This window comes from Lupinus angustifolius, chromosome LG11, assembly GCF_001865875.1.
Source record: "Lupinus angustifolius cultivar Tanjil chromosome LG11, LupAngTanjil_v1.0, whole genome shotgun sequence".
NCBI lineage: Eukaryota > Viridiplantae > Streptophyta > Magnoliopsida > Fabales > Fabaceae > Lupinus > Lupinus angustifolius.
This window is the reverse complement of record NC_032019.1, coordinates 33,498,196-33,521,777: the sequence shown is the minus strand read 5'-3', so window position 1 is coordinate 33,521,777 and position 23,582 is coordinate 33,498,196.

The following is a 23,582-nucleotide window of genomic DNA, read 5'->3' as shown; positions in this document are numbered from 1 at the left end:
AAGAGTTCAAATTATGGAAGGACTAAAGATTTTAATACATGACAATGAAGGAAAACCATATTCTACTATAGTCAATGTGGTTTTCAAGGAGGTTTTTCAAAACCTATAAATAGGTAACTTCAAATTCATTTTAAATATTGTTATATTTTATTATTACAATTAATTCTACTTATTATATTTACTTTCATGCATTCGTTCCATAATAAACTAACTTGATTCTATTCAACTATATTGCAGGTATATGTTCATAAATTAAAAATTGACATCTACTTCTAATATTGTAGTGTTGATATCAATTGTATGTTACATCTTACATGTAAATTTTTTTGTAACATGAGCATTATATAAACTCACATAATGTTCAAACTGTTGTGTTGTCAAACTTGCATAAAAAAAATTGTTCCATGCAAATACGCTTGTAGCGAGTTAGAAACCCAGAAGCATATGTCATGTGTGGTTGCATTCTTGCTCATCAAATTTGGAGGAGACTTATCAGGATGGACTTGTACTAGAGTTTTTTTGAGCAATCATTTTTAGAGTGGGTTGGTGGTCACGTCAAGAACACTTGTCACGCTTTTGGTTTTGCCAACTGGAGCTTGACTTTCGAAGTGGATCTATACACCATGCGACATTGGAGGAACCAAAAACTATTTGATAATTTTCTGCCAAATATTATCCACATTTGCAATGAGATTATGGCTAGAGCAGCGAGCATTACATGTGAAATGCGTATGACACATGTTACTTGTATTCGTAATTCAACTTCTAAGATGCCCTTGATCTGGTGGTTCCCACCAGATGAGAGTTGGGTCAAGCCCTTAACATTGATGGTGCTTATTCCTCCTCATCAAATGTGGTTGCTTGCAGTGGTTTTATTCGGGACCATTTTGTAGCCTTTGTAGTGGCCTTCTCTAAACGTGTAAAAACATGCTCATCGCTTCATGTCGTACTGTGGGATCTTGTCTGGGTTGAGGCTCCTTCTACAGTGGGGCTTTCACAAGTTGGTGTTAGAATCTTATTCTACTTCTTGTATCTAGCTAATCACTCTCGAATGTAAGGATTCTGATCCTTGTCTATGACTGATTAAACATATACGAAGTTGTTTGGATGAACATAGTCATGTTATTTCGATCCATACTATGAGGGAGGCAAACTCGATTGCTCATGCCTTACTAGACATCGTGTTACGACACTACCAAAAATATGTAGATTACCGACAATGCATTTGCCATGTTTTAAAACCGTAGTTAACTTACTAGTAAAACAAAAAATTAGACACGCTTACTTTTCCCAGCAGAGTAGTTTGTTAACCCATTTTAACTTAAGAAACATGGGTTCGACACCTAGTCATAACAATATTCATTTTAACATTATTAAATTTCATCCCACTCTCCCTCCTTCATTTCTCTTTTTCTCTCCACCATCGACCTCCATCATCGTCATCGATGTGAGCACCATCATCGCCATCGATGTAAGCTCCATCATTGTCGCCGCTGTGAGCTCCATCATCGGTCTCACTATGAGCTTTGTACTCCCTTGAGCTTCATCCTCCACCGTTGTTCAACATTAGCTCAAATTGAAGCTTCTGATGAGGTTTGATTCTCTTCAATTTTGAATAGAAATCCCTAATTTCATGATTCTTGTACAATAATCATTAATCATAATTCTCTAATTTCACATTTTTTCTAAATATTCTACCGACTTTTAAAGCATGTAGAAATCCTTAACCTGTGAGTTTTTTTGTTAATCTGTGTTTAAGGAAATAATTTTCACATGTGCCATATTAAGTTTGATATTACTTTGGTGATTCTTGAGTATTTTTAGGTGAAGGTTAGAGAGAATTGTTTGAGGTATAATTTTGATACTTTATCTAAGAATGTGAAATTGTGCTGGTTTTTTTTTAAAGAATTAACTATTACTAAGTCCATTATTTGCTTTCAGTATATTTTTCCATTATATAAAGTTATCTCCTTTGCAAATTAAAGATCTATTTAGAATCAATTGTGCTTGTGCTGATTCTATGAATACCTTTTAGTTGTTGTTTGCTTTGGTAAGGGTAATGAATTTGTCTAAGGGAATAATTATGTTGTTTGAAGGATTTAATATTCATGTCTGTGTCACTGTGCTTTATCAAGTAAATTGAAATTTTATTAGGCTTAAGCAATAATTTTCATGTGTGTCATATTATACTTGATATTATTTTTGTGATTCAGTCGTACTTTAGATAGAGGTTAGACGTAATTGTTTATATTTGGTTTTGGTATTTATCTAATAATATGAGGTTGTTCCGGTTTTCATGTTTATAACTTCATCTCAAACAAAAGGAAGTCGTTCACCCTCACTGGGTTATGATGGGAATAGACTCCATTGAGCAAGTTCTTATTCAAACTAATGAGTACCAACTTATGCTGCTATATCTCCTGTTACTCCATCATCATCAAAGCCATCGCCCTCTTACTTGACACCAGATACACCACTTATGCTAGCTGGTTACTATGCCAATGGATTTAGAGCCTATGAGTTTGATGCTAATTATAAGAACTCTTCGAATGTTAATGTTTGGCATGGAGTTTTTGTTGCAAGTGCATTACATAAAGGGTGGGTGGAGATTGTGCTTAAGAACAATTTAGATATCATTGATGGTTGGCATTTGGATGTATATAGCTTCTTTTTTGTTGGGTAAGTGCAACATAGGAATCTACCCATCATAGCCATGGATCCATTTGATTTGTTAGGACATGAAATGCATGGGATATCCTTCTAGTTTGATTCTTCTGTAGATGTTTGCTTCTTATTTTTCAAAAGAATTAAGCTCAATGTCTGTATGCTCTACCCAAGTCCTTGTCTGCTATATCTTGTTTAAGAAATCTAATACTAGTTACTATTCAAGATCAGCTAGCTTTAGTAGAAATAATGGCCCTAGTAGGTTTGTGACTTTGGAGTCTAAACCTTGGGAGGATAAGAAAATTGCTCAATCTTCTGTGGGTAGTGCTTCAGTGGACAACAATAGAACCAGAGGAGGGGGGTTTAAGCATTTGAGTGGAGCTGAGATGAGGGAAAAGAGGGATAATGGGCTCTGTTTCAGGTGTATTGAGCCCTACAATAGAGATCACAGATGCAAGAAGGGGCATTTCAAAATGTTTGTCTTGGATGAAGAGGAGGCTGATGAGAGTATGGAGGATGAAAACTCAGATGGGGCTACTATGAACAATTTACAATTATCCTTGTGTGCTATGGTTGTGTTCACTTCAAGCAAATCATGGAAGGTAGCAGTAGAATTCAAGGGGCAGGAAGTGGCGATTCTAATTGATTGTGGAGCTTCCCACAATTTTATCTCCCTAGAGTTGGTAGAGAGGTTGCAGCTTCAAGTACAAAATACCCCTGGCTATACTGTTGAAGTGGGGGATGGGCACCGGATCCACTGCAAAGAGAGGTGCAATGGGGTTAAACTCTTGCTACAGGGCTTAGAGGTGGTACAACATTTTTATTTGTTTGGTTTGAAGGGGGTTGACTTAGTATTGGGATTGGAATGGTTAGCTAGTTTGGGTGAAGTGAAGGCTGATTTTGGTAAGTTGGAATTGATCATTAAGAAGGGGAACACAGTGCATCAAATCAGGGGAGATCCCGCACTAATCAAAACTCAGCTATCTCTAAGAGCCTTCATGCAGGTTCTATGAGAGGAAGGAGAGGGATTCATGTTGCAATGTTCAGAAAGGGAAGAGGATGCAGTTAAATCTCCAACAATACCAGGGGAAATTGCAGAGGTATTACAACAATTTCAAGCAGTTTTTGATAACATACAAGGACTTCCACCAAGTAGGAGGCAAGATCATGCTATACACCTCAAAGAAGGGGCTAATATACCAAATATTAGGCCTTACAAATACCCTAACTACTAGAAGAATGAGATTGGGAAGTTAGTATTGGAGATGTTGCAAGGAGGAGACATCAAGCCTAGCATAAGCCCTTATTCTAGCCATGTGATACTAGTTAAGAAAAAGGATGGAAGGTGGAGGTTTTGTGTGGATTACAGAGCCCTTAACAAGGTTACTATCCTTAATAAATTTCCCATTCCAATTATACAAGAGTTACTAGATTAATTAGGTGGGTCAAGGATCTGTTCTAAACTGGATTTACAGTCTAGATATCACCAGATTAGAATGAAAGAATGGGATATTGAGAAGACAGCTTTTAGAACTCATGAGGGACACTATGAGTTTGTGGTCATGCCTTTTGGCCTTACCAATGCACCCTCTACCTTCCAAGCATTGATGAATGAGATCCTCAAACCTTTTCTAAGGAGGTTTGTGTTGGTCTTCTTTGATGACATATTGGTGTTCAGTCCAACTATTGAGGAACATAGTGACCACCTTAGGCAAGTTTTGGAAGTTATGCAACTGAATTCTCTCAAAGCTAACATGAATAAGTGCACTTTTTCTCAAAGTAGACTAGAGTATTTAGGGCACATTGTGTAAGCAGGAGGGGTAGAAGCTGATTAAGCCAAGGTGGAAGCTATGAGCTCTTGGCCTACACATAAAGATATCAAGGGCTTAAGGGGTTTTCTAGGGCTCACTGGTTATTACAGGAGGTTTGTAAAGGATTATGGGAGGAAGGCCAAACCCCTCACTGATTTGTTGAAGAAAGATAGTTTTAGATGGGATGAAGAATTAACCCTAGCCTTGGAGAAGCTCAAAACAACCAGGATTGATTTACCTAAATTAGTAGTACCAGATTTTTTTTAAAGTGTTTATTGTTGAAAATGATGCATCCAGCAAGGGGTTGGGGGTTGTCCTAATGTAGGAAGGGAGACCTTTAGCCTTATGGAGTCAGGGTTTGTCATTAAAGGCTCAACAAAAATCAGTATATGAGAGGGAATTAATGGCCTTAATACAAATTGTCCAGAGATGGAGACAATACTTGTTAGGAAGGTATTTTATCATCAGAACAAATCAAAAGAGTCTGAAGTTTCTCAATGATCAAAGACTTTTCACAGAAGAACAGTTCAGGTGGGCATTGAAACTCATTGGAATGGATTTTGAAGTCCAGTTCAAACTAGGGAAGCAGAATTGTGCTGCTGATGCCTTGTCCAGAAAGGGTATGTATGCTATTTCTTTGGTGAACCAGAGTGAAATTGAAGCTTGGTCACAAGAGGTGGAACTTGATCCCAAATGGCAGAAAATAAAGCAAGACTTGATAGTAGCACCATGGTCACATGAAGGGTTTGAGTTGAAGGGAAGGTTGTTGTTGTATAAAGGGAAGTTAGTGTTGGCCAAAGGGTCAAACATAATCCCTTTAGTTTTGAAGGAATGCCATGAATCCCCTGTGGGGGGCCATTTTGGTTATTTCAGAACTTATAAAAGAGTAGTCAGTTGTTTGTATTGGCTGGGCATGAAGGGAGATATAAAAAGATTCGTGGATGAATGTGAGGTTTGTCAAAGATATAAGCATTCTACCTTGACTCCTGCAGGATTGCTGCAACCACTTCCTATACAAACCCAGGTTTGGATGGAGGTGTCTATGGATTTTATTAGTGGTTTACCTAGAAGCAAGGGGAGAGATACTATCTTTGTGGTAGTGGATAGATTGTCCAAGTATGCTCACTTCTATGCTCTAAGTCACCCTTTCTCTGCCAAGGATATAGCTAAATTGTTTGTCAATGAGGTTGTCAAGCTACATGGGTTTCCTACAGCCATCATTTCAGATAGGGATCCCATCTTTTTAAGCAAATTTCGGAAGGAGTTGTTCAGGATCACTGGGACACAATTAAAATTGAGTACTTCCTACCATCCTCAAACTAATGGACAGACTGAGGTAGTTAACAGATGTTTGGAGGGATACTTAAGGTGCTTTGTAGGACCTAAGCCCAAACAGTGGTTTCAATGGTTGGCATGGGCTGAATGTTGGTACAACACTAACTACCACAACTCTATTGGCATGACCCCTTTTAAGGCTCTGTATGGTAGGGATCCCCCCTATGCTTTTGAAGGCTGCAGAGTTCCCCTCTAAGGTAGAGGAAGTGAATCAGTTGATGTTGGAAAAAGATTTGATTCTAGGAGAACTCAGAAAAAACTTGTTGAAAGCACAAGACCAGATGAAGAACCAGGCTAATAAACATAGAAGAGATGTGGAATTTCAGTTGGGAGATTGAGTATACTTGAAAATTCAACCTTACAAGTTAAAATCATTGGCCTCTAGACCATGTGCTAAGCTAGCAGCCAGATACTATGGTCCTTATAGGGTAATCAGCAAAGTGGGACCTGTACCATACAAGCTGGAGTTGTCTGATCATGCTAAGACCCACCTTGTGTTTCATGTGTCTTTATTAAAAAAAGCTCTTAAACCAAGTTACAAACCTCAACCTCTTCCTTCATTGTTGAATGAAGAGTATGAGTTGGAAGTGGAACCAGAAGACATAATAGATATAAGGGAGAATCAGTAGGGGTTAATTGAAGTATTGGTGAAGTGGAATCAATTGTCTGCATACAACAATTCTTGGGAATCTACTGCCAATATACAGGAGACATTTCCTACTTTTCCCCTCGAGGACAAGGTGGTTTTTTTAGAGGAGGAGGGGTATTGATAGGAAGAGGCCCAAGCCTCTTATAAAACATGTATATGTTAGAAGAAATAGGAAGTAGTTTTGGAGGGAATAGTAGTTAATGCAGTTAAATAAAAGTAGTTAGAAAGAAAGGCTATAAAAGGAAAGGGATGGGTTGTAATAAGGCAGTTTTTGGGAAGTAGTTGTAAGGGAATAACTGATTTGGAGCAAATCAGTTATTGGGAGTTATTCAAACACTTTTATCTCAATCTTGCAATCCTTTCTGTTTCAATCGAAATTTCTACAGATTCAAGATCAAATTGATCTTGAATCCCTAATTCATCATTCTATTTTCTTCTCTATATTCTACTTAGACATACCAGTTCTAACATACTATATTTGAAAGTGATCAATATCCTGATGCTGCTCAAATTTTCATGGCCCCTGCTACAAGTGTGAATGATAACACATGTGAAACTGTTACACATTATATAAAGTCCACATGATAAAATATATGTTCTTGTGTATTCTATGAATGATATCAATAAGTAGTTATAGGTACTTATTTTATGTATTGATAGCTAGCTCAAACAAAATATTTGTGGCAATACGTAGTTATATGTACTTAAGCATTTTTATGTCACAATGAAACAAATGATGTTTGGTATGTCTCCCTACATATTGTTTAATTTAGTTAAGTGGTATATTTTCATATGTAATCTTCATGATCCTTGAACTTGAATTCAATAGCTACTATGGAATCAAATATGTTAAATTTCAATTTTGTTCTTGAGATAAAATTCTGAAATTTTAGTCAAGAAATGTTTGTGGTTTTGGTCTTTTGAGTAATAATTTGGCTTGTCAGTTATAATTTTATATGTTTCTTGATGTATGCTTGCATTTCCTCACTAACATATTAAAAACCCATTCAAAAATCGTTGTTAGGTGTATAGATGATAATGGTTTCCTAGAGAATGTTAGAATGACTAGGTTAAACTTTCATGCATAAGCCTTTTGACTGATTTATCATAGCATTAATGATATACATATACTTATGTTTTTGTTATGTGTATCATAAGGTAACGTATTTAATCTAAGTGATGTTGCCTTGGGTTTATCTTTGTGAAGAATATATAGTTACGTTTCCCAAATCCAACATATGAAATCAATGTAAGATATATAGTTATTGCCTAAACTTGTGGAATTCGTTGTAAACATGTGAAGGAAACTCACTTTTATGTGATGCTTTGAAATGCGAATTTGAAATAGCTAGATTTGCACTTTAAAAATAAGGAACACTAGGGAAGTTGGTAGTTGTATTTTATAGAACCAATGCTCATTGTACAAAAGTCTATCTATTATTGGCACATAGAATGAAATGTTAATTGTTAAATGCTTAACAAGAAAGTAATAAATGTGAGGTAAGTATCAATTATATTTCTTTACTTAGATACTAAGGAGCTCAGATTAGTTAGACTATAGTTGTGTGGTATAACATGAGAAATTATCATTTTTAGGAAAAGTGGTGCAAGTGTTTAGAACAACACAACCATTAAACTAATACAAAACAATGACCAATAGATGAGTTTGACAAAATTTACTAAAAAGTTAGATGGATGATAAAAATCTAGTTGAAATCTTTGAAGTTGGGAGTTGAAAAGTTTGGTTGACAAGTTAACTTATTGAATTGCAAGTATTGATGAAATAAGCTTCACATTGAAGTCTGTAACTTTCTATTCACATATCACATTAGTGGGAAAAGATTTATTAAGGTTGTAATCGATAACTGTATACATGATATTGGTGTTTTCTTTTTGTGTGTAGGAGCTGATGCGTTTCTTTGGCATGTGTTGGTGCATTTGGTGCTAGTATTTTTTTGTTAGACTACTAGGTAGTGAAGGTACTCATTAATGTGTATTAGTTATTTTATGACACTTTGCATGAGAAATAAAGCATCAATTGCCATTTATTCACTATTCTTGGTAGAGAGATGCAATAACAATAAAAACAACGAGTGATTCACAAGCTTTATCCTTCTCCATTCTTAGATTATAGAAAACCATATCTATCTCACTATAATTTGCTTAGAAAGATAATGCATATTCATCTCAAGCATTAGTACTATACGATGTTTGTATAAGTAAGAAATAGATTGAAGAACAAAGAATTATGGGAGTCTTTTATATGTATTGAATAATTAAAGTCAAATTATCAAATTCATTGGTGTGTTGCTTTCAATAGTTTAAACTAGGGGTAAATATTCATAAAATGCACACTACTAAGTCATGGGAGTTTCTTGGACTTGAAAATGATGGAAGAATTCCCACAAACTCTAGTTGGAGAAAGGCAAGTTTTGGTGAAAAACAATCATAGCTAATATTGATATAGGTATATATGATTCTTGTATAATCTCAATCTAATGATTTTCAATTACCAATTATCTGTGTAAATGATGCATATGCTTACTAAATTTATAATGCATACAATCTTTCATTTTAAAAATCATTCATTCATTATTGTATTGTTAATCTTGTATATTTTTCATTGGACCACAAATCTCAAAATTAGTTGAAGGTGATGTTGAAGTGATCAAGTGGGCATGACTAGAAGTTCTATGTGATTATGTATGAAATTTTTACTATAGAAATATTAATGTTCTTTTTAACTAAATTTGGGATATTTCAACAATTGGTTGGAATGACATATTATGTGAACTTATTAATGCTAATGTATTTGTGAATTATTTTAAATGAAGGTGATGATAATTTGAGATATTATGTCTAATTTCTTAGTATTAATTATGTAATATAATGATTGTTAGAGAGGATTAGTGATGACAACCTCAAGGAGGCTGCCTTAGAATTAGGATCACTTTAACTTGAAATCTTGAGTTTTTTAAGTTGTAATTCGGTTTTGGTGAATTATGGGGAATTTGGGGTTGCTTTGATGAGGGAAATAGAAAATATTAGAAGGGGGAAGCGCCATAAGCAAGAATGTTTGATAAGCTAGTGTTATTTGCCACAAGCTAGGAAGCTTGATAAGAATTCATCAATGGTGGCCACAACTAACAATGAAGGTTTTTAGGAGAATTCTCTCAACTAAAATAAATACAAGGTTTTCTCAAAATTAAACTTGCTTTATTACTGAATAAGCCAAAGCTATAAATAGACAATATGCATTGGCTGAAATAAACTAAAGATAAGTCTAGATAAAATTCTAATTATCTTTGAATACTAAAAGATAATATCCTATTTAATTAAATCTGAAATGCAAACGAAAATCCTAACTAATCCTAAGATAATGTGAAGATAATGAAATTTAAAATCCTAGATTATCACATAGATAAGATCTAATCCAATCTGGTTGGTTTTTTGAAAAGATAATGTTTGGCTAAGTTGTTAGTCAAGACAAATCTATCTTTACTTAAATCCTTGATTGTAGCTTCCCAACCTCTTAACTTTATATCCTTTGATTTAATCAATTTATTCCTAAGTCTACATGAGAATGAATTCTCATTTATTCATAACAATAAAAATAACTTAAGTTTAAAATAGATGTTAAGGACATAAATGCCCTTCCATCATGTAATCAACAAGGTCAATTGAGTCTTTTGTGACCTTCAAGGTTGCTGATTTGGTTTTGGCCCTAGTCATAGGACCTTCATGACTTCTCTTGCCCTTGGAATCAAAGGTTTCCGTAGGAGGGTTTACATCATCCCATCCCCTTCAAGTGAATTCGCCCTCGAATTGTCTTCAATCTTAACTTTCTTTCTATTCTTGCCATGATCTTTCAAAGAATGGCTAAGTGTAGAAAGAATTTCAGCTTTGGTGGTAAGAACTTTCTCAAGTGTAGGCTCGGCCAACACCTCGGCTTTAGCCTCACTTTCCTTCTTTTCTTCCTCAATTTTAGCCTTGAGCCTCTTTTGGTCCTTATGGACTTATTTAGGGCTCAGAGGGGCTAACACCACCTTGTGACCATGGTGCATAAATGAGACTTTGTTGGTGAAACCATCATGGCTAGTTTTCTTTTCATATTGCCATAGTCTCCCCAACAACATGTGGCTAGCTTCCATAGGGGCCACATAACATAAGACATCATCATGGTACTGCCCTATGGAAAAAGGTACTATGACTTATCTATCCACAACCAACTCACCAACATCACTTAACCATTGGAGTCGGTAAAGGGTGGGATGTGGTTTCATTTCAAGGTCTAGATTTGACACTAGCCTTTGGCTAACCACATTAGTGCAGCTACTCCATCAATGATCAACATGCATACCTTGCCTTGGACCAAGCATCTCGAGTGAAATAGATTGTACTTTTGGCCATCTTCATACCTCTTGACTTGGCTGCCCAAGAGCCTCCTCATCATCAAAATATCACCGTCAGGCATGAATATATCATCATCACACTTCTCTCCACAAGATGGTTCAGATTGGGACTCAACGACACCATTAGTGATGACCATTGTCCTTTTTGTAGGGCATTGAGAGGCAATGTGACCATGACTAAGACACTTGAAACACTTCACGTTTCTAGTCTTCCTATTGGTCTCCACGACTGGTTGGGTGGTTTTGTGGTATTGTGGCTGCCCACGGCCTCCTTGGCCTTAGGGCTCTCCATTTTCTACTCATCTTTCCTAGAGTGGGACCTTGAAGTACTAGAGGAGTACTTAGACTTTTTCCTCTTAATTTGTTGCTCTACCTTCATAGCCTTTTGTACTAGATCATCCAGCTCCACATAAGGTTGTAACTCCACCACATCATGGATTTCATGATTCAATCCATGAATAAATCTAGCCAATGTTGCTTCACAATCTTCATTGAGGTTGGACCTAAGCAAGGCTAATTCCATGGCTTTGAAATACTGATCAACTATTTGGGACCCTTGAGTGAGCCTATATAGCTTGATATGAACATCCATGTGATAAGAACGAGGCACAAACCTCCTCTACATTGCTCTCTTCATCTCAGCTCATGTGCCAATGGCTACATCTCCACATCTCACTCTATCATTTTGGTGTTGATCCCACCAAACCATAGCATACTCTTGAAATTCAAGGGCTGCCACGTTGACTTTCTTTGCCTCTAAATAGTCATGGCAATTAAAGACTTGTTCTATCTTTAATTCTCATGCAAAGTAGGCATCTGGACCACTCATCCCCAAAAAATCTAGGGACTTTAATCTTAATACCATCTAGATCTCCTCTAGGCTCACAGTTTGGACTACCACTTTCACCATCTATATGTCTCCTTTGCCCACGGGTTGGGCTAACATGACCACTGTCAGGGCTGTCATGATCTCTATGCCTCCTTCTATGGCCACAATTTGGTTCATCATGGCCATGACTGTCATGTCTCCTTTCACTATCATAGGCACTTGAGGAATTATGTCAATCCTCATGTCTTTCATGTCTTGACCTCTCCTCTATTCTAGGCCTCATTCTTCTTCTTTCCTGGCCATTGGGGTTGCCATGTCTCTCATCCAACCTCCTATCATAATGAATCATCAACTCCTCCAATTGTTGTTGAAGAGTTTGGGATTGTGCATTCATCATGATTTGGAGTCTCAAAGTCATAAAGTCTTACCTTGGTTAGAATTAGGATCGCTTTAGCTTGAAGTCTTGAGTTTTTTAAGTTGTAATTCGATTTTGGTGAATTATGGGGAATTTGGGGTTGTTTTGGTGAGGGAAATGGAAAAGATTAGATGGGGAAACGCCACAAGAAAGGATGTTTGATATGCTAGTGTTATTCGCCACAAGCTAGGAAGCTTGATAAGAATTCATCAATGGTGGTCGCAACTAACAATGGAGGTTTTTAGGAGAATTCTCTCAACTAAAATAAACACAAGGTTTTCTCAAAATTAAACTTGCTTTATTAATGTATAAGCCAAAGCTATAAATAGACAATCTGCCTTGGCTGAAATAAACTAAAGATAAGTCTAAAGATAAAATTCTAATTATCTTTGAATACTAAAAGATAATATCCTATTTAATTAAATATGAAATGCAAACGAAAATCCTTACTAATCTTCAGATAACGTGAAGATAATGAAATTTAAAATCCTAAATTATCAAATAGATAAGATCTAATTCAATCTGGTTGGTTTGTTGAAAAAAATAATGTTTGACTAAGTTGTTAGTCAAAATAAATCTATATTTACTTGAATCTTTGATTGTCGCTGCTCAACCTCTTAATTTTATCTCCTTTGATTTAATCAATTTAGTCCTAAGTCTACATGAGAATGAATTCTCATTTATTCATAACAATAAAAATAACCTAAGTTTAAAATAGATCATAAGGACATAAATGTTTTTCCTTCATGTAATCTCCACGGTCAATTGAGTCTTTTGTGACCTTTAAGGTTGCTGATTTGACTTTGAGCCTAGTGATAGGACCTTCATGACTTCTCTTACCCTTGGAATCAAAGGTTGTCCTAGGAGGGTTTACATCAATTAGGAGGAATATCTATGAAAATAACTTAATAAATAATCAGCCACGGTTAAATTGTGGTTAGCCACGAGTATGGTTCACATTAGCCATGGTTGAAGCTGTGGTTAAAGAAATGTTACCATACTTCTTCTAGACATAGCTATATCATAGACTGGTTGTGGTTAAATTTTTGCAACACCATTAATTGCTAGGGTAGAGGAAATCGTGGCTATTGTATTTTGCCACAGTTTTATGATACAATAGTCACGGTTATAACCATGGCTAACATGGTATTTTTTGTAGTGCGACTTGGTTTTTGGTTGGAAGACAGACTTTGTGACTTAGGAAGAGGCGAACTCGATTTCTACCTCTCCCAAATGATTTGGATATGTCACTATATTTTTTTGCAGTTAAAACATAAAAAGCTCTATTTTAAGCCCAATTAGAATAATTTGGTGTTTTGAATTTGAGTTTGAAAGTCGATTACGAATCCAGAAAGATACTAGCACTACATCCGTCGTAAAATAGTACCCAAGATAATAACATGAAATTTTATACCCTTGAAATTATTTGTTAAAAAATCAATAACTAAAGCAAAATATTTTATTTTTTATTTTTGTGTCTAACAAGAGTTTATCTTGCTCCTATGTATCCATGGGTACAATAAGAAATCAAGACTACATAGTTCTTGTTTGAAAATGATTAGTTAATTTCTTTGACTTTTTATCGATTTGAAAGTATTGATAGATTTGTCAGAGTTGATTTTTATTGATTAAAAATATTTATAATATAGGATTGCTCTATTTCAATGGAACTAATAGCGTAGAGACGGTATTGGTCGTAGACCTTCTTCCTATTTTTAGAAACGACTCGAACTATGATTTTACTATAAAAGTTCCATTCGCTTAGGTGATAAAATAGTTTTTAATTGTTTTTTATTTAGAATTAATACCATAGAGATGGTGTTGGTCGTAGACCTTATTCCCTTTTTAGAGAAGTTAGAGACGACTTGAACCATGATCTTATTGTATGAGTATTGTTGCTTGTATACGAAGTTTACATATTAGAAAAAAATAATAGTGAAGTATTGTATGTAGAGGAGTCAAAGTGGGCCAACCCAATCAGGCCGATCTGCCAAAGCCCGAAAGTTTATAGGGCTTGGCTATTATATTAGACACTTTTTATTGAATCAGGGCTTTTTAACCCGGCCCGACCGGGCTATATGAAAACTAGGCTCGAGCAGGGCTTACCCAGGTGGATTTGGACTACCCGCTTTTCTTTATTTTTTAAACTTTTTTTGGGACATTTGGTTTGTGATAAGCCTTAGGTGAAAATTATTTACAAAACAACTTATAATTAAAAATATATAATAAATATTACGTTATGAACGTTGAATAAAAAATAGAGTAATGTCCTTCACATAAAATTTATAAATTACAATAATATTATAAAGTTAAACCTTATATTATTTTTCATATTTTGCATAATATTCTTTTAAGTCGAATAAAAAATAATGTATCAAATTAAATTAGAAGACATTAAACCATATATATTTCACTCTTCCTTTCTTAATTGTGTATCTAATTAGATTTAACTTCTACTACAAAAACATTATAAATAAAATAACTTTTACAATAAAATTAAATGACAATATATTTTTTTACCATAGAGAACTCTACACCAATGTTATTAATATCATACCGGTAATCAAACCAATCATGCTAGTGGTATAGTGATATAATGGTTCAACTAGTGGTTCACTAATTAAATCGCATACCGAATAATTATATAATATATATATATATATATATATATATATATATCAAATACATTTATTTAATGTTTTATACAAGGTTGTCTTAATAGTTTCTTTGACTTGTGATGTTTTTTTTGTTTTGTTATTAGAATAATTAATTAACCATTTCAACAAACAATAATGCTATAATGGGTAATGTTAAGCCCAAACCACATAAACAACTCAGCCCAACTAAAGAAGAGAAAACCTAATTGTATATAACCCAACTTCATCTCTTCCTCTCACTCTCAACAACCACCACCTCATTTCAATTTAAGCTATTATATGTGATAAACGCAGTTTATATTTCAATGGTATTAGTTGTGGTCCCTTACTTTCAGATCTCGCAATTTTCTTCTTCTTCTCACCTATTTGTCCGGCTTGCACAAATCCCGGCGGTACAATAGTTTTCATATAAATCGGCCGATTTCCAGTAGTTTTTACCAGTTCAAATGCATGTTCGATCTAACTACCTTACCATACCAGCACAAGGTCTGGTTCATCGATTTTCTAGTTTGACCGGCCGGTATGGCACAGTTTTAATAACAGTGCTATACACAAACAAATTTAATATAATAGTTCCTAATAATAAGAGTGTTGACAAAGAGCATAGAAAGGATAATATTTTTGATAAAGTGTCTAAAAGTTTATATAGTACAGTGAAATTCAAATTATATTGTGTTAGAGAATGAGAGTCCAATAGAAATCCAAGTTATGTTAAAAATTATATATGTGGACTGAACATCATATTTTAACTCAAGACATTAGATATATAAGTTTGATTGTATTAAATATAAGAAGTGTATTTAAAAAGTTATACATTAATATCAAATTATATATATTTTAAATATATTAAATAAGTTAAAATTAATTTTTTTTAATATTATGCAGATCGGCCATTCACAACCCGCAACCCGCTTAAGGCAGGTTTGAGCTACAATTTGATATGCATAAATTGTATATGGGCTTTCGAGCCCAGTCCGATTTAGCCCGAACCCGATGTGGGCTAGCACGAACCCATTCGGGTAGCCCATTTTGATACCTCAAATTGTATGCATATCTTCGTTTCTATGCAAATTAATGGTTGCACATCTAACAAGGACGCTGATAGCCATACTCTTTCCATTTGAATCTATATATGTTGTGGTTCACACTAATGTCTCCTTAATTCGTTTCGTTGCTTTTATAATTAGTCATGACACCCAAAGAGAAGAAAATGGAACAAGGCACAAAGAAATCGAAAAGAAAGCAATACAAGACAAAAAGAAAAAAGGAAGTTTTGTTAAAAAATAGGAAAAATATATATTCCTAAAAAAGAATGTGTATGTCAATTTTGTTTTATTACTTACTGGATTTGATATTTATATCTTCAATCTTTATGTCTAATTTTTTAAATTTTGTTGCAGCGGCTACAGGGATGATGACTGTGACTATGTGAAATTTCTTAATTCTATTAGGCACATATGGGATGATTTTTTCGAGTTAGGAATGAACAATTGTATATCTTTTCGTTGTTTGTCATTAATTTGGATGATAAATTATGTAAATTTCCTGAACAACTGTAGTTGTCTTTTAGATGGTTAATTCTATTTTGATGTTGTGTGATCAAATTGAATAATCGTATTTGTCTTTTGGATGTTTAATGTGAAGAATGAATTTTTTCTTTTGTTCTACAATCATCAATTATTCATATATCAATATAATTTTTTATAATATATGTGTTGTGTTATGTTATTGATAATATATACTGTTGTAATCAACAACATATAATTATCAACAACAACACATATATTATAACTTCAACAACGTTCATTCAAGAAAGCGTTGTTAATCTACAATCATCAAATATTCATATATCAATATAATTTGTTATAATATATGTGTTGTGTTATGTTATTGATAATATATACTGTTGTAATCAACAACATATAATTATCAACAACAACACATATATTATAACTTCAACAACGTTCATTCAAGAAAGCGTTGTTAATTTGCATATGCGGTTATGTTTAACACATATATTATAACTTCAACAGCGCTCTTTCAAGAAAGTATTGTTATTGGATAGGTGGTTATGTTTAACAATGCACCTTTAAGATAACGTTGTTTATTTACATTTATTTAACAACACATGATTAAAGGAGCATGTTGATATGTTATGACGATGAGCTGTCAAAAGCTAGATTCACCTTCTGAATGTTTAACATCAGTCTTTTAAGGGTGTGTTGTTGATATAATATCAATTCACCAGCACCTTCTTAAAGAAGCATTATTGAAGATGTAATATCAATAGTGATTTCTTAAATAATCACTATTGAAGAGATCATATTAACTAAGATTTCTCAAATAAGCGTTGTTTAATTGTTACGACTTTTAAATATGTAAGGTTGATTCACACTTTCTTCTTCACTCTCAAACTTGTTCGAAAATAAAAACTCACACTCAGAGAACCTCATACACTAAGAAAACCTCATACCAGTTCAAAAAAATTCACTAGTGACTTTCCAACATGGTGATCATGATTCTCACAGTAGTGACAATGTTATACCGACTCCACAAGACAATCAACTCGTTATTCATAAAAGAACTCCACGTGGAATGAATTCCTTGAAGAATGTCATTTGTGTAAGAAGTATGGACATGAAGGTAACCATTGTAAAAAAGGTCAACCTATAAACTCGAAGGATGTCAATACATTGATAAGCTACATTGTGGTCGTGGTTAGCCAGAATGTGCCTATAACATTCAGCAAATGGACTCATGTTAGGTTGAATATCGTAAAGGAGCGTATTAAGAATGAAATAAAGTAAGTTTCTATTTCAGTGTGTGTTAATGTGTTTTTCATACAATGTATATACATTTTCATACAATGTATATACGTTTTCATACAATGTATATATTTTCATGTAACTTACATGTATTTTTATTTATTCATGTAATGTATGTGCTTTGATGCATAGAATGTATTTATATGTTTTATGTTTTGCGTTTTCAGTCAAGTTTTGATATTGAGATACATCCTTCAATCTGTTGACAAAGCTATCCGACGATTCAAAACCGATGCTTGAAAATGTACGAGAGATGTTGATCATAATGTCAACCTCAAACCTCCAGCCAAATATAAAAGTGTCATTGAAGATGAGGATCGGAAGGCTTTTGTCATTACATGCACATAAGAATAGTCTTTCTTGATAAAATCATCTTCTTTATATTGACTTTATTATTCTTATATATGCTTTTGTAAGTATATATATATATATATATATATTAATGTTGTTTGTTTTTTTGTAGAAAGTAAGTAATGAAAACCGCAAAAGGCATCTAAGACTTTGTATCCATACCTAACTTCTCGAGTCAGGTATAAAGGAATCGAGGAAAAAACTGTAAGTACATTATTAGTTATGTTGTGTATCTATATATCTAATTACATTATTATTGGTTATGTTTTGGCAGCTGGAACAAAACGATACACCTTCGACTGCACATGTAGTAAACCTCAATGTTATATGAGTGGATGTCCGTAAGAACAATGGTGGTGTCATCAATAATGAACAAGTTCCAGAAGTGATAAACCTTATTGTAAGTGTTCATCAATCATTTAATTAAACTTCATTTTCATAGTTTATTTATCAATTTGATTAATTAATATTATGTTTGTTTTTATTGATATGTCAGGTTGCCGTAAAAGAAAAGGAGAGGGAGGTATAGACCACAGATAGTCAGATGGTACTTGATAAGACACTAGGACTACCTATGTACTATGGCGCATCCTGGATGCAGGATTTGGGGTTAGAAAGCGAATATTTATACCCCATCCAAAGCGTGCAACCAAAGCCGAAATGAATTAGATGCAAAATCAATGGGATACCCTCATGCAATGTTCAATGACTTTGAACAATCAATGAAGCTAAATGAAGCTGAGTGGCAACGACAAACTATTGGCATGTTCCTTCAAGCATCAATGAGAGTTGCACACAATGCTCCTCATAACATTCTCGTTCTCATTCTTGAGGTAATTTAGTTAACTAATTTTAATTTATTTGCCATTTAGTTTAATTATAGTCATAAACTAATTATATGTTTTAACTAATATATAAGGAATCAATATTTGCAAATTTTTCCTATATATCCCATCTAGGCTAGTAATGGGTGTTGGTAAAGTGTACAACTCAATAGATGTTATGCTGCATAATGCACTTATCACACTCTGTCATGTGAATGTCTCAATTGATGTTGTAAACGGTGATGATGCATTGCTGCTAATTCCTCTCGATAAGAATATCTTGACAGTGGAAGGGACTATAGGCACTTATGTGGTTTGGCCAATAGACTTTATACATGTATTTCGTTCTAAGGTATGATTTTCAGCTTATGGTCACTCATATTTTATATATATATATATATATATATATTGATATGTAATTGATATATTTTGTATTAAATATTTCTGGAAAATGTATACTTCAGGCCCAATGAGAAGGAGTTAGATGGCTTAATGACATCCCTTGCATAATAGAACATCTACCGAAAATGGCCAATATGGTGAAGTCAAAGGTTAGCAAAACAAAAACTAAGTTGTCAAAGTCTACTAAGTTATTTTTAGGGGATGTGAAATCCAAAAGGGCCAAGTACTGACTGAGGTGTTTGAGCATGTAAATCAGTTGGAAGAAAGTGATATAATGATGATAACATTTTCCACGGAAGTCTTCAGGAATGATATCCAAGAATTCATTAACATCAACGAAATTCGGGATGTATATGAATATGACTAGATAGATGCAACCGCTATATGTGCATATATCAAGTAAATTATGTTTTTTTATTTCTCGCTTTTGCATTTAATCATTGACGATGTTATAATTAATTAACATTTGTGTTATATATATTAGGTACTTGTATGAATTTTTTTTTTAAAGATAAAAAGAATGTGATGTTCTTATCCCCACATGTTATCACTTTGGTGACGAGTAGCAACAATGACAAAATGAAAATCGGAGACCATACAAAATATGTTGCAGATACTCTCATCAACAATAAAGAAGTTGCAGATTTATTTCTTGCACCTTTTAATATTGGGTGAACATTTTTAATTGTCTTTTATATGTTTGTCTTTAGTATGTTTGTTGTGCTTAACATTTCCTAACTGTGTGCATATATTTTGTTAGGGCACATTGACTTTTGATTGCCGTTAATCGAATTGAGAAAGAAGTATACTACTTTGACTCATCGAAACATGGTGATATGAACATGTACACCGATGAGAGAAATGTTTAGTAGGTAAGTGGATTACTCATTTAAACTTTTAGGTACACGTTCACTTTGCTAAGTGTATAGTAATTAAGTACATTTACTATTGTTTATGAGATTGCAAATTTACAAAGTTTGTGTTCGTTCTAAAAAAACATCGTCTAACGTCAAATAGACTCATAAAAATATTGGTACAAATCATCTCAAACAATTATATGTGTAATGTATTCATATTTTAATTAAGGTTAGACTTATATGTTTACTTGATTTTAATTGTAGACCCTATGCCAAACAAACGATAAAGATTGCGACTATTACTTGCTGAACTTCATTAAGGAGATCATTCAGCAGTGACTAGATCTAGTCAAGTTTGACGGAGATTCATACACAGATGAATAAATCATCCAGATTAGAGAAGATTTGTCAAATTTTTGTACTTACTATTAAAGAGTAGTTTAGAAAATTCAATGTATAGATTGTAGCACAAATTGTAGCCTGGAGAATTCAATTTTCAATTTCTCCATACATGTGTTTCCATCATAGTCATTTGCTGAAAGGTTGTTGTCTTAGTGCTTGATCAATAACTTTGAGCCTTGGTGTTTAACCTCTTCAACTTCTACATTTTCCTCTACACTGGACAAAAAATTTTGCTTAATTGGTGATATTTCCATATCACAAGCATCACTCAAGTAGTTAGTTCCATGCTCAAGAACCTTTTCTCCTGAAATACCTTATTTTAGAGCTGTGGATCATGAATCTGCGCTTGTGAAAACCAAAGTGAAAAATGGAAGTGGTGATGGAATGGAAGGTTATGTAGAGGATGAGGAGGGAGAAGATGAATCCAAATCCTCAATACCAAAAGTTTTCTATGCTTCTATATCAACTCAATGATATTTTGCCAAATATCTAAATATGTTAGCATTGTAATCAACATTGTCCTTTGTATCTCTCCTCCCCTTTTTTTGTCACATTCACTTTTCTTATGACATATATAACCAAAATTATAACCCTTGGTTTTCTTTCTCACATTAACTTTTTGTTTGCAATGAATCCTGCATTTATTCATAATACCAACTCAATAGATATTTCCCAGCAATTGTTACTATTTGAGCAAATGGAGAGTTTTATTAATGGTGATGTTTTATAATCAATCAATTAAAATAAAGCCATATGTAATTTAAAGATTTTCCAAGTAGTGATAAAAAAACCAAACAACAAAGAAGACATAATTGGTTATAGGATAACTAAAAAATTTCTTTTAAATAATTTTTTGTTATTTTGAAATTGTTGTCCTTTTTTATTTTATAAAAAAAATTGACAATTAGGTGTTTACACATGATTTGAAGCTAGTTATAGGAACAAAAGTTTTTTAACATTTTCCAACTTTTGCTCCATTCCCTTTCTGTTAGTAGAGAAAATTGATATATCATCATTCTAAATGGAGGAAAAACAGGTTGAACAGTTTGAAATGATAAAATTGAATGACATGTAGAAGGTTATTAGAGGAAAGAAAGTTTTACTTCTGAAAAATTAAACATTGAGAATTGTGAGAAATGAAGACAACATGTTAACTTGTGACAAAACCTAAAATGAATGAGTGAAGAATGAGAAAAATATTAGAAAAGTCTTATTCGTGAGTTCTTCAATTTATGAAACAATTTACATATGAAAAATCAAACAAGAAGAAGTTGTGAGGAAAATAGACAAAATATTAACTTATAACATAAAGTCAATGTTAAAAAAGTCTTATCTATGAGCTCTTCAGTTTGTGAAATATTTACGTATGAAAAAATTTCATGTGAAATGAGCGACTTTATGGAGAAAAAATGTGAGAAAATTTGAAAATGTTGAAGGATATTTAAGTATGAGATTTGATGAAAACGGAAATGAAAGATGACGGTATAAGAATATGGAAGATGGAAAGAAAGAGGAAAAATATATGAATAAAACATTCATGATACAAAAGCAATCAAAATAATATAACGTGTAAACAATTATTTATGATATTGTGCGGTAAAATAATACAACATTGTGAATGGAGAAGTTTATAAGGTTAGACCATAAAAGTTTATAAGGTTTGGATTCAAATTGAATGGAGAAGTTTGATTCTCATTTTCATATTAGAGATGTTTAATTCTAATTAAATAAGGTTTAAAATTTCATCATGAAATTTTACAATAATAGACTTGAGAAATGTCAAAGTTAAATATTTGAATGTTCATCATGTACTTATGACCCATGCATGAGTGCACTTTAATTTAGCCATATTTGAGTTAGTTGACATACATAACATATATTGACTATAAATGGCAAAATGAACAATATTTACGAGTATGTCCACATAGCTCGTATTTTTTATGGGCATGATATATAAATATTGTCTGTTTTACCCTGTTCGTTTTACCCGCCAAGTCCGTATGCATTTTCATTGAGCAATATGGACGGTCCATAAACATAATTTAAGGAAAAGTTGTGAAAATTTTAAATAAGTTATGATGTAATGTGATTTTTAATCCCTAAAAAATTATAATCTAATTTAATTTATTAAAGTTTATATAAAATATCAAAGTTTTTTTTTATTTTCAAATACTTTATTTAGTTTAATTTTATTTATTATATGTTTTTTTATATTTTTAATTATTAGACAATGCATGCGGACTGTAGGCAGCCAGTTTTAAAATGGACAGAGCATTGAATTTTGTCCGTTAACTTAATGTGGGCATACTCACGCCCATTAAATTATTGCATGCATTTGTGGACACAGACAAAAGAGATTGGACAACTCGTTTTGTGGTCTCTAATATTGACCACGCATATTTGCAAATAGTTTTATATATTGACAAAAAATAGCCTTTTATAAATATAGATGTCACAATATAAAGATATTGTTTAGTAAAGATAACTTTTTCAAATAAAAATTCATCTTAGTATAGTTTAGAAAAATTAAACAATGAGTCACATAATAAAAATAATGAGTTCATAAGTGAGAAGTTCTTTTTTTAGAAAAATACAAAAATTCCCTCTAAATTTGTCTTTTTATAAATATTTATCACGAGTTTTTTTATAAATATTTATACAATGAGCAATACTAGTTGGTAATATTAGTCATTTACAAGTATTTTTTTAAAAGAATTTAAGCAATAATATTTCAATATATAAAAAATAAAATAAAATATAATAGTTAAACATAAAATATAATTGATAATAACTATTTGTTTTTATAAAAAAATTCACTCCAAATTTTTATAGTATGTAAAAAACGAAAACTCATTATCAAACACGGAGAATGTAGGTCAATAAGCATGAGAATCACCCTAATCATATACTTTACTTACGAAAATATTTGGGAGTCACCCTAATCATATATTTTACTTACAAAAATTATTGGGAGTTACCCTAATCATATACTTTACTTACGAAAATAATTGGGAGTCACCCTAATCATATACTTTACTTATGAAATTTTAGTGTTTAATTTAAAAAATTAATAATTACACCAACCAAATAAATTCAACTGTAAATTATAATATCTAACCTAATTTATTATACATGATATTTATAACATG